The following is a 12,383-nucleotide window of genomic DNA, read 5'->3' as shown; positions in this document are numbered from 1 at the left end:
TGGTATTCCTGAGTTCTTATTCTGCAAGAAATAATGAATGATCATTCCTCAACTGCTTCATTCACATCACTTGCTACTTTACAGGCCTCCAGCATAGCTCTCTTCAGATATCCAAGCTGGTGTGTTGTAGTCTGTGCAGTCTTACCACTTTTCTTTTCCTGACCACCCTTGCCAGCCTTTTCCAGACCCATCCTAGTCCTTGTGGAGCTCCTCCTCAGGAGTCCATTAGATACATACACAGTGGAATAAATAAAGGTTTCTCCTTCCTTCTCAGTGCTCTCTGATGTTGTCAAAACTCAGGAGTCTCACCTGGAGCAGGGAACACCAGTCACACCAGACATCTCATGAAGTCCAGAACAGACCATGAAATTAATAAGGGCTGGGAAAGTTGGGACTGCTCCCATTTTTCATGAGCATGAAATGGTTATTTTTACCCATGTGGAATTAGGGAAAAAAAAAAAAAGATGAAATGAGTAATCAATGCATCAGAGATTTGTATCTCCCTCCCTGGTATTCAGTGGCATGGCAGGAAGACAAGGAAAAGAAAATTACAGAGGTCTGACATTTGCTTGAACTGATCCTGCCACGTGGCTCTTGCTCACTGAGAGACTTTGTGTGGAGGAACAACATGATCCAAGTTTCCAGAAGTGCTAAGAAATAAGCACCAAAAAGCAGTGTAATTTTCACTCACAGAATTATTGCCTTTGTGCAGTTCAGGAGGCTGCAGGGAGTAGAAGGATGGTTTCTTGTTTCGTTCTTTTGCCCGTGGCAAAACATTCCTCTATTAATTCATTGCTGTTTTTAAAGTGGTTTGACTTCCTTGGATGAAAGGCATGACATAAGTGCTTGGTATTAGATGATTATTATTTATTTTTATTCCTTACTATTTTGCAGACCAAGGACCTATTACGGGCCTCATAAAGTTTAGCACTTCAGCCTTTGTACTTTGAATTAAACAAAAAAAAAAATAAAGCAGCTCAATCTCTTTAAGATTACAGAGCTGTCTACTATGTATTCCTCAGAGAATTTATATTTAAAGGAAAAAATAGAAACAGAAACCAAAATTATCTCTTAATGGGGAAAAAATATGAATATTTTTTAAGGAAAAGGTCACTACTTGTCAGATTTTTCACTGCTCTAAATTAATGCAATCCCACTGGTTTTGTTTGGGTAGTGTATGGTTAATGTTTGCACATTCAAACTCTAAGTTAATAAAACTTTCCATGGTACTCCCAATAAACCTTTACTTGGGGGCTTGAAGGCTATTGTGTATGCAACACAGACAGGCACTCAGAACCTGGTGATGTGCAGGAATAAAGTCATGGGAACACATTTAAAAAGTCCAGACCAGCATCTTGGTTCTTGTAAATGAACTTTGCTGTTTGGAAGTCAGTGAGGTTATGCTGACTTAGGTCAAGTGAGTTTATAAAGCTGTCAATGTTAGAAACATAATTTATGTACCAAATTCATACCTAAATGAAAAATTAAAGATCCAGAAAAGTGATTCAAGGATCTCATGGTTTCAGATTCATGTGCACCATTGTCATCTTCAACTAGTAAAATTGTTGCCATCCAATTTCCCTTTTCAGCTGATGAAAGCAATTTTTCTCTGTCAGAGATGCTCCAGACCCTAAACCATCTCTGCTGGACCCCCTGGAATACATTCATTTTGTTGCTGCCTGGAAATGCTCACATCCAACTAGAAAAACTAATTTTCTCTTCAGGCAGAAAGTTCTTTCATTTTTGGACATCAGTGGCATTTTTTTTTTCCTTTGGCTTCTGAATCAAAATCCAGCCCCTGAACTTTGGAGAAGAGTCATTCTTATAAGACATGCAATACAGCACACAGCACTGTTAATCCTATTTGTTTGGTGATGCCTAAACTTATTTTACATCCTGCAGGGAAAATTGCAGTCAACCTTGTCTGAAAAAGCTGCAAGGGAATGCTACTCTTAGAAATATTTTTTTCCCAGGCAAGCTTTCTAGGTAATGTGGGCAGCTCTTCTGAATTGCCATAATCAAGTACAGGGCAAACTGAGCTCACAAAAATCCAGCTTTGGCTGCACTTTCCCCTTCCCTTTTTTCTTGACCAACCAAAGAATAAACAATTACTCCAAGCTTTAGAAAAGCAACTCCTTCATCGCTGTGCCCAGGGAACAAGGAAAAGGCTTGCAAGCTGCTCTAAACACTCCCACATTCAGAAGAGTTTTGATGCTATTAAATTTTCACTTTAAACATGCATTTGGTAAATATGTATATGTGTAATGTTTAATTCACTAGATAAACACTCTGTTCCCCAAATTCTGTGTGTGGCTCCTAAATCCTGCAAGGAGGTCTTACTGAAACCATCCCCACATCTTCCACTGAGCTGAATGGAAATGCCTCTTGGTCTTCAAGGCAAATTCTCAGCCTTAATAACATTTCTTGTTGTTACTCTACATAATTCTTAAACAGTTCAAATGCTATAATCCCTAGGCAGAGTTTTTTTTCCAGTTTGGTTGTGAATACAGACCAACCCTCTGAGAGATATTGGCAGTTTCAGTTCCATATTTGCAATATTCTTACAGTTATCAGAGTAAAAATTTGTCAGTCTATGTACAGGTGCCAGTTTTCTTTTCACACAATGAAAGGGTTATGCTTAAACTGCATGTAGAGGTTTCCCAAAGAGAGTTAATCCTAAACAGGTTTCCCCCAGGAAGAAGTGAAAGCATGCAAACAAGAGTTTGTGGCAAAAGAGTTTTAATCTTCCAACACAGTCAGGACCTCTTTGTTGTTCAGTAAGTCAGTAGTAAATGCAGAATAATGCTTTATAATACCCGTGGTGAGTCACTGCACGCATAGACCTGACCCAACGTTTTCACATGATCCCACACATTTTCCCACTGTTTGAAATCAGGTGTAGTTGAAGTGAATCCCATGCCTTTCCTAGCCTATGGAGGATGATCAAAACTAAAACTTCCAGAAGTTAAGGAATCTATCCCATCGTACAGGTTTGTCTGAATGCTTTAATTCTTTAAGCTCATAAAGTACAATCATGGTTTCTAAGTTATATTTACAAGGAAAAATCTGAGCATGCTATATTCAAATTAGGAATAGAAATCTTGGACAAGAAAAAAAATTGGAAAAAAAACATTGTGCAGAGCAATGAGAGTGGGAAAGTTTGAATGTTTGAATGTCTGTAAGAGACGAGCTATTAATTTTTCTGGCATGCCCCATGATGCTATGACAAGACATCTCACAATCTGTGTTTGGAGAGACTACAGTCAGATGTCTGCTGATTTTATTGGGTTTTTTTCAGTGCATTTTGTGCCTTACTCCTAATCAGACTTATTCAGTTTCCTGTAGATGTGACTCTGGTACATCTTCTTTTACTTTATTCACAAATTGTTTCTTAAATTTGACTGACAGTCATCCTTAATTCCTCTCTCAGACTTTACTGCCTTTTAGTTGAAGGAAAATGCTGCCACTTTTCAGCACCTTCCAATTTACACCGATCAGCATCACTGCATTGCTTCCTAGTGGCAGCCTTTATTTCTTGAGTGAAGTTTTATTGTATTATACAGGGAAACAGCAGGACTGGGGTGGGGTAGTTCATAATTTGAGCTCCTATCTTGTGGTTAATGCAAATGATCAGGACATCAATAACATCACTGGTGAAAGCTGGTAAAATGCTCCAAATTTTGACTGATTTTACAAGGGCAAAAAAAATCAATGGGAGAAACTATTTTTAACCAATCACACATTTGCCTGCATTTCATATTTTATTTTTGAAAGTTAAGAAACCCTGGGAAATTACTGGAAATCTCCACTATTGCTTTAAGCTACTATGGATATTTTCTTGTCTGATAACACATTAACACTTGAAAAACAGAATTTATGTGGCCTCAACAACAGTTTCCCTAACTTGCCAATACCCAGTTTCTCTTCTCACCATCTCTTCTATTCCATGCTTAGGATCTTTCTTCAGGGTCGAGAATAGGAGCTCTCAGCCTTTACTGGGTGTGTGAAAAATGGAGGGTTTGTTACAATCTTGTTTGCAGGGAGAATGAAAGGATTCAGGCAAAAGAATTGCCAAGAAACACCAAAACACGACAGGTGCTACCTGCAATGACTCTGAACTCAAACATCAATGCTTTATTTACTCTGTGTCCTATTCATGAGCACCCAACACTCATGGCTGGCACTTAACAATAAAACAAAAATGTGGCCATCTTAGCACCAGTAATTCTATGGATCACTTTCTACACGGTCACAGACTTCTCTATTTCTGTCATGCTTCTGTCTCAACTTCCCCTCTCTGTGCTATCAGAAATATTTTCTCACACTGTTGCTCAAATTTCGAGGTGTAAAAGAAGTGACCCAGAGTTGTGGGCAGCCCGTCAGAGGGACCTCAACAGGTTGAGGAGATGGGCAGAGAAGAACTGCCTGAAATTCAGTAAAGGCAAATGCAGTGTCCTGCATATATTTGGAGATATAATTGAATGCACCTGCATAGGCTGGGGGTGACCTGCTGGGAAGCTGCTTTGTGGAGAAGGACCTGCGGTCCTGGTGGACAGCAGGATGTCCATGAGGCAGCAGCACCCTGGGGGTTTCATGGGGTCCATCAGGAAGAGCAGTGCCAGCAGGTCAGGGAGTGATCCTGCCCCTCTGCCCAGCCCTGGGAGGCACATGTGGAGAGCTGTGTCCAGCAATGGCACCAGAGCCATGGGCAGGGACTGAGCCCAGGGGGTTCCACCTGCACAGGAGGCACAACTTCTTCCCTGGGCAGTGCTGAACAGAGACCACACAGGGTGTGGAGTCTCCTCACTGGGGATATTCCAGAGCCAGCTGGACACAATGCTGTGCCCTGTGCTCTGGGATGACCCTGCTGGAGCAGGGAGGTGGCACCAGTGACCCTCTGTGCTCCCTTCCAGCCTCAACCAGTTGGTGATTCTGTATGAAAGCAGTGACAGAATGGGTTCTATTGTCTGTGCTTCTGGCAGGATCCTGTCACCTGCAGGATAAACTCCACAGGTACCTGTAACTCCAGGTTCTGTCCTTGGCTCTCTGGATTGACAAGCTACTCCTGTGCTACGTGCACTGTTTCCTAAGCACTGAGTCTAAGGACTGTCTTCAGCTCTGTCTTGCACTTGGCTGAACACGTTGTCAGAACATATTAAATGTTAATCGTTAACAACCAGCACAAAAGCCAAACTCTGTTTGCAGAAATCTTCACTCAGCTTAAGGCTAATGAATTTCCACTTAAGGGTGTAGCTGTGGCTTGTGTTAAAGTGGAATTTTACTATAGAAAAACATGAGGAAGATGAAAGTCATCTTGTAAACAACGTTGTTAATGATTCATAGGTCGGATTTTGCTAGATAGTTTTATGAAATAGTTGTTTGAAACAGGAACATAGCTGGCATCACACAGAGCAGCCGACCACATGAAACCTCAGCTCCAGTCTATAAAGACAGTGAGTCAGAGAAGTTTGTGCAATGTGAGAGCTTCTTCTGAAATTTCTAGGCATCTGCCTCCCTGCCTCATTACAGCTTCTGAAAATTGCTTAAAGAAGCAATGACACAAAACTATAGCAGTATTTTGAAGCGAAAGAAATTTTGCCTGACAAATGGAAGACACTTAATGAAATTTACTGGCAAATTTAAAAGGAAAATTTGCTTTGAAAATCCCACTGTGGAACACTAAATATTATTAGACACTTGGAGAAAAAGTCCATTAAGTAACATTTTAGCAGTAACAAAAAAAAATTAAGAATCATATGGGAGAGTCCGTACAAAACATAGGAAGTGGTTTCCTCAGTGCTTGTGAGCTTCTATACATTCTAAACCTTCCACTTCTTGTAGAAGTTAGAAAATTTGTAAGCCCACAGTTTGTAAAATAGTTTCTTGCCTGGCTGACCAGAGTGCCCTACAAGCCTTGCAGAATGAGTCTCCTGGGATTAGGACTCTGCCAATACTGAGCATGGAAATACCAGCGGCCCTGTCACATCAGCACACCTGGATATAACTACAAAACTGTTCAGAAATGTTGCTGGACCCTTTGCTGGCAGTCTGACTAAAAAAGATGAAGCATTTATCAAAAGAATAAATACACCCATGGCTTTTCAAATCTAGACACGCCCCCATCCCAAATTTTCCTGTTCCTTTACATAACATCCAAAATTTTTTGGGGGGAAGGGGGGTGTGTGTTTTCTAGCTATGTTTTGTTTCATGAGGTTTTCCAGCTCTCTTGGTTTAGATTATACTTTATTTCACATCAGTATTTTACTGGAATCCAGTCAATCCTAGATATTTAGGCAGCCCTTGTGAGTAAAGGAACAGTATATCCAGGAATGAATTCATTCATCCCAGGAAAATGGGATGAGCTGCCTCTTTAGGTATCCTCCCCATGAGATGCAGGAAAAGTGTTGGCAAATAGTGTGCCCTACATGCCTTACCCATACATGTGAAGTTTTGTGAGATGAATGCAGACCTGAATGTGATTCTACTGATTATTTTAACAAGTTCTTGGCAAGTGCAATATTGGACTCTTTTTATTTGACAGCTTTCAGAGACATTGTTTTGTCAGATCAAAACATTACTGAGATTCTGAAATAAATTTTGGATCATGGAATGATTTTTTGGGATGGAAATTCTATTTTCTTGCCAGGAGGCATAACAAACAGGCAGAAGATAGGTCTTGGTGACCCTGAAAGTCTGGGTGACTTGGTGAAGACAAAAGATGCAAACCACAAAACCACTAAACAGAACCAAGCATTCTCCTAAATCACGTTGTCTTCCCCTAGATCCTGGTCTTTTTCCACAATCTTTCTTTTTCCTAAGAATTCTTTTTCTTCTCCTGACAAGTAACAAGTAAATAAACTTCCTTCCTTCCTTCCTTCCTTCCTTCCTTCCTTCCTTCCTTCCTTCCTTCCTTCCTTCCTTCCTTCCTTCCTTCCTTCCTTCCTTCCTTCCTTCCTTCCTTCCTTCCTTCCTTCCTTCCTTCCTTCCTTCCATATAGAGTGATTGGCAGATCATTAAAAATATGAATGGTTGCATTTTTTCCAGCTTCCAATTGTCTGACCATTTTATGCAGGGATTGATTCTGATTTCACACAGGTATTGGATCAATGTAATTGCACTGCTGTTAGTGCAGGTCATCTTTTGTGGAGGGAAAACCAGAAGGGTGGGTCCAAACCTTATATTTGAAATTGTTGTGGTCTCTTCCTCTACTTTTGTAATATTTCCATATCAGAAGGATTTTACTGAATTCTATCTAGCTACACTGTGTTGAGACTCAAGGTCAGAATGGAATGGAAAGTCAGTATTTAATGAAGAAGCTCATTAGGAAAAAACATCTTTCAGGTTTACAGAACTGAGGTGTTGAAGACAGGTCCTTCTAAGGAGAGTGATCAGAATCCATTAAATTCTTCAAAGACAGGTAGATTTAATAAACATAGAAGATATTCCAGAATTTTAAGGCAGATATGTGTATGCTTCAGAGACCCTCAATAAGTATAAAAAGAATTTTTCTGGTATGTCTTTTAGGAGAAGTGATGAATACTAAAAAATACAATTTGAAATTCTTATGGAGAAGAAATTGTGATACAGCTGTAAAAATAAGGGGTCAGTGATCTGCTGAGTCCAGTTACATTTAATTGAAGATTCTTAAATGGAAATCAGTGAGTGTCAAAGGGTCAAAACCAAAGCAGTTATATGAGGGTAAATCACATTTTCCAAGGGAAACAGAACGGAAAAGGAAATTTCTACAGGAAAGGGAACACTACACCAATCATAATAAAAATAATTTTAAAAAATCAAATATGTTTTAATCCAAACTTGGGTAAGGGGCAGACCAATTTATCACTAGTAATCTAATTATAAACTAAAGTTAAGATCCATATGTGCTGGAATTGGAAGTCCTGATAAAGACTGAAAAAACGTATTAATTTAGCACTAATGAACATCTCCTGTCTTTTCTGAGTAAAAATGCAAGGAAAGAAAAGGATTTAAAGCTGGTTGGAGCTACAATAATGAAAGTGAACAGATTGAAAATAAAATTCTCTTTTCTGCCACTCCTCACATTATCTAAGGACCCGATCAATCACAAATATGCAGCCATGAATATGAGACACTGCTGTGTGTGAGCATATTTAAGTCATCAATGAAATTGCCTCTAGAACTAAAATCCATATTGAAGATAAATACAAGGCTGGACCCTTGGGTCACAGCTTCACAAAGATTTATGTGTGCATTTAACTTTATGTACATGGGTAATCCCATTGATCTCCTTGAGACTGCCTACACGTGTAAAATCAAGCAGAGTCTTAAATCTTGCCTGAATTATATCTTTAGATTATTATCTTCTCACCAACCTGCAAAAGTAGCCTGATCCATGTCCTGTGTAAGTCTTTACTAATCTGACAGCCACTGGAGTAAGGCCTGGGTTTCTGTAGGGTTCTTGGCTCAGTTTTAAGACTGGAATCAGTGAGAATAAAACTGGATTCTACATCAACCTGAACCATGCCAGATTTGCTTCCTACCAAAACCAGAAGGTGAAATTCTGGCAACTGCCTCATGTGTTTGTAGAAACTACTCTTTTATTTCAAAGTCGTTAGTCATTCTAAATCCTAGGCACTGGATGGTTTAGGTCTGAATTATTCTCATCTCAGCTATGATATTGATCTGACAGTGACAGTTTTTAGTTAAAGTGTGCAGTGTCTATCAGCTCTGCTCTTACAGTGACAAGCAAACCTTGCAGGGACAGAGGATGTTTTTATTAGATCAAGCATAAAAGCTGTAGGAAAAGGAAAGTTTAGAACTCACAAACTGTCATTACAAAGGACTTTCCTTCTATCCAAGTATTCTACCTCCAAAGTCCTTTTTTTATTTTTTTTTTTTTTTTGGCAGAAAAGGCTAAACATATGATCATGACTTTTATTCTTGTATTCAAAGGATTTTGTCCAACAAGCTTTCTCAAACATACAGAAAATAAAAAAACCCCAAACAAACCACAGAAAAATATTACTTAATGGAACCACTGATTCTCTCACATTTATAAATTGCATATAAAATGTTATTATATAATATCTGAAGGTAAAATATTCTTATCAAGTCAGACAAAGGGTTTAAAACAAAAAAACCTCTTTATATTAAGAGCATTAAGGGCATTAAGCAAACTAATAGATAACAGAAAATAAGAATATACTGGTTCTAAGTTCTTTGATCTTGTGTCACCTAACACCAATGGATTCCATGTTCTACAGTGCAGTAAACTAGTGCAGAACTTGCCCCACACTCTCCAAAATGCAGTGGATTGTTGGCACTGCTAAATCCTCTTGCAAAAAAAAAATGAACACAGTAAGTGCAGTGTTGCAAATGTCCTTTTATCAAAGTCACCTACCTCAATATTTTCTTTTTCACAGGAGTAATACAAAACCACATTACAAAGGAGGCAGATTTGGCCTGTACTGCTAAAAAAAAGCCTCAGACTGGTGCCCCAGCCCTGGCTCACAGGGCAAGTGCCATGATCTGGTTGTTTGACTATGGGCTTGAACTTTCCTCCTCCCTGGAAAAGAGTGACTGCATCCCTACTGAACACAGTTTTAGGGGTATGAGCTTCCCTGAAGGATAGCTGGCCTGAGCCAAAAGTGTGCCAGGGAGCAGACTTGCATTAAACAGGCACTGTAGAGGTCTGCAAGTTAGTGTTTGGTTCTTTTTCCTTACGCAAATGTATAAATATTGTAATAAATGTGGTAAATCAGGGTGCATGTGATTCTCGCACTTAAAATTACGTAATGCCAAATGCACCTTTTAAAATGTGTCCTTCAGATTCAGACATCTCACCATTTATTTCAACGAGGAAGGATTTTTTCTTAATGGTAGAACAGCTGATGTCTGAAGGTGATGCTCAGAGTGCTCTGTCAAACACTGTGTTCACACAGAAGTGGTGATGAATGAAGAAATTAATCACAGAAGAAACTAAAATGCTTTCTAATAAGAAACAACTGGGCTAAAAACAAACATGTCAAGGGCAGATTAAACTGTGTGCTCCATTTCAAGGCTCCTGCTCTGGCACAGCCATGGTGCTTTAAGAAGAGCAATGGAAGATTTTCTCTGCCAATGCGTTTCAAATATAGTGAGCTCACTCACAAGTCAAAGAGAAGGTTTTGCACGTAGCAGGGAACTCTGGAGTGGCAAAGCAGCCAGGTGGAGCTTTGAGGTGCACTGGCAAGGCTACACCTCAAATCCTGTGTCCAGTTCTGTGTCTGTCACTGCAAGATGCACATTGAGGGGTTGGAGTGTGTCCAGAGAAGGGAACAGATTGGTTCCACATGAGGACTGGTATTTGGAATCAACTAAGGTAGTATAGTCCAACTAGGACTAATTTGACAGCAACTTTTACAAACCCACCAAACACACCATGACTGATTTTACAGAGGAGATTTGAATTCGTAGAATTCAGCTATATAGATTTGTGCATCATGTGTTTCTTAAAGGATCCAGTTGAGAATTATGAATATGCAGTGGGAGTGGTGACACATGAGGGAAAAGGATGGGAGCTGTTACCTGGAAATTCTTGACCTGTGTGCATGCAAGGAAAGGAACTGACTGCCTTCAAAGAGAAGGACAGGAGGAGGAAGAGAATGGATAGTCTTGCTACTCCCATTGCCTGTAAGTATGGATTTCACTGAAGGAAAAAAAAGACCTGAAGGAATTTAGATTTGCAAGGCCTAGTGAAACACAGCTCTGACACCAAGTATGTGGGAAAAGGGAGATTTGTCATGTGAAAGAGGAAGTCTTTAATTCTTGCCAAGGGGGAGGGGAACAAAAAATCTTGGGAGTTCTCAGTCCACAAGGATTAGCTTGTAACTATTTTATACTTTGTCAGTTTATCAGAACTGCAGTGTGTTTCCCAAGCAGAGAAAAGAGACAGCAAATTGGTGATTGTGAGAAATCAATTACTTTTACTTCATGATACAACTCCAAAATAATTTTGTGTAAGTATTTAGTGTTACAATGATGAAAAGGCTAATTAAGTTGTATTTATTAAGAAAACACAGCATCCTAAGTTTATTATGGATTTCCATATGCCATCTTTGGGTGATCAATGAAGAAGTCATTTAATTAATTAGAGAGGGTATTGAAGGGCAGCTCCTGGGAGTTGTTCCCTGATAACTTTGCAAATAACAATTTTGTTTCTGCCATGATGGTAAATGAAATCACCTTGATTTCTTCAGTCAAATTCCCGAACAGCTATTGTCTTGCCTTGCATGAACCTGCCTGAACTGATATCCATATAACAATATTAGGAATATAAATCACTCATTTACCTTCAGGAAAGGAGGATGGGGCAGCCTGTGCTGCCTGCATGATGTGAAGGACTTGAGCCAGCCTGAAATCAGTGAGGCAGGGGAAAGCTTTTGTTTCATGGCTCATGTACAGGAGCGAGGGAGGTCGGATTCTTCCCCTTCCCAGCCTGCCAAGCAGCCAAAAATTAGGTCCCCACGGGAGGGCTGGGTTGAGACATCACGCTGTTAACAGCAGCTTCAAGGCAGCCCATCTGCTGCCACTGTCACGCTGCTGCTGTGACACAGCAGAGCTGCCAGGGAGGACACCTCACTCCTGGGCTCCTTATGGAGTCCTTGGGAATCAGAAGTGTGGTCCATTCAGAGGGGCTGGAGCAGACTGTGGGAATGGGAAACCTGATGGATCTGGGGGCAGGGAGAATGTGAAGCCGCTTGGATTTTCTGGGAAAGCGTGCATGAAATCAATGGGCTGGTGGTGGGGGTGGGGAAGGAGGAAGAATTTGTAATTCGTGTATTTGTTCTCTGATAGGGAAATATAATACTGGTGGATTTGCTTTGGAGAGGAAAAAATACTATTTGAGAAGAAGGTTACTTGCCTGACCAGAAGAATTATTGAGGGAACCCCATTTTAAAAGAGCTGGATGCCTAAGCCTGAATTAATAAACTAGGAACTGCTGTTGAAATAATGCAAGGAATTTCTGAAGGAAAGACAGAGGAGATCTTGGCAAAACAAGAAGGTAGGCAAAATTATCAATTTAATAATCAAGTTCAAAACAGATCAGAGATACTTTTGCTAATTTATTTCTCCTCTCTCTCTTTTTAAAAATTCTTTTTCTCTGGAATAAATGCTTAAGTGGAAATATATCAATTATGACTTTCTCAGTTCCTTAGCATGGAAGGATAGAGATAAGGACTGGGTTTTGTTTATTTTGAAAAATAAAATACATTGGATCTGAAAACTGGCAAACAAGTTATTGCTTCACTTTTCAGATGCATGAACACAGAAAACATCCAGGTTGAGATGTCATAAATTTTCACGGTATTTTCCACAGCTTGATTTTGATGCCTGAGACCTCTCAATAGCTCTAAATGAAGAGG

At 39.8% G+C, this 12,383-nt stretch overlaps 1 long non-coding RNA gene across 4 annotated transcripts in view; it reads left to right on the top strand.

Moving 5' to 3' along the window:
- The window catches only part of LOC116995377, a 173,577-nt gene that overhangs the window by 80,670 nt on the left and 80,524 nt on the right, over window positions 1–12,383 (top strand). For 2 of the 4 annotated variants that reach the window (XR_006162963.1, XR_004417714.2), the window contains exons 2-4: window positions 10,476–10,650; window positions 10,868–10,976; window positions 11,815–12,022. This is a non-coding gene — a long non-coding RNA (uncharacterized LOC116995377). The remainder of the gene's footprint in view (window positions 1–10,475; window positions 10,651–10,867; window positions 10,977–11,814; window positions 12,023–12,383) is intronic. The other 2 variants (XR_004417716.2, XR_004417715.2) reach the window with 2 other exon arrangements.

Source organism: Catharus ustulatus, chromosome 4 (assembly GCF_009819885.2).
Source record: "Catharus ustulatus isolate bCatUst1 chromosome 4, bCatUst1.pri.v2, whole genome shotgun sequence".
Taxonomy (NCBI): Eukaryota; Metazoa; Chordata; class Aves; order Passeriformes; family Turdidae; genus Catharus; species Catharus ustulatus.
The sequence above is the reverse complement of the archived record's forward strand: the minus strand, read 5'-3'. Positions and strand labels throughout refer to the sequence as shown.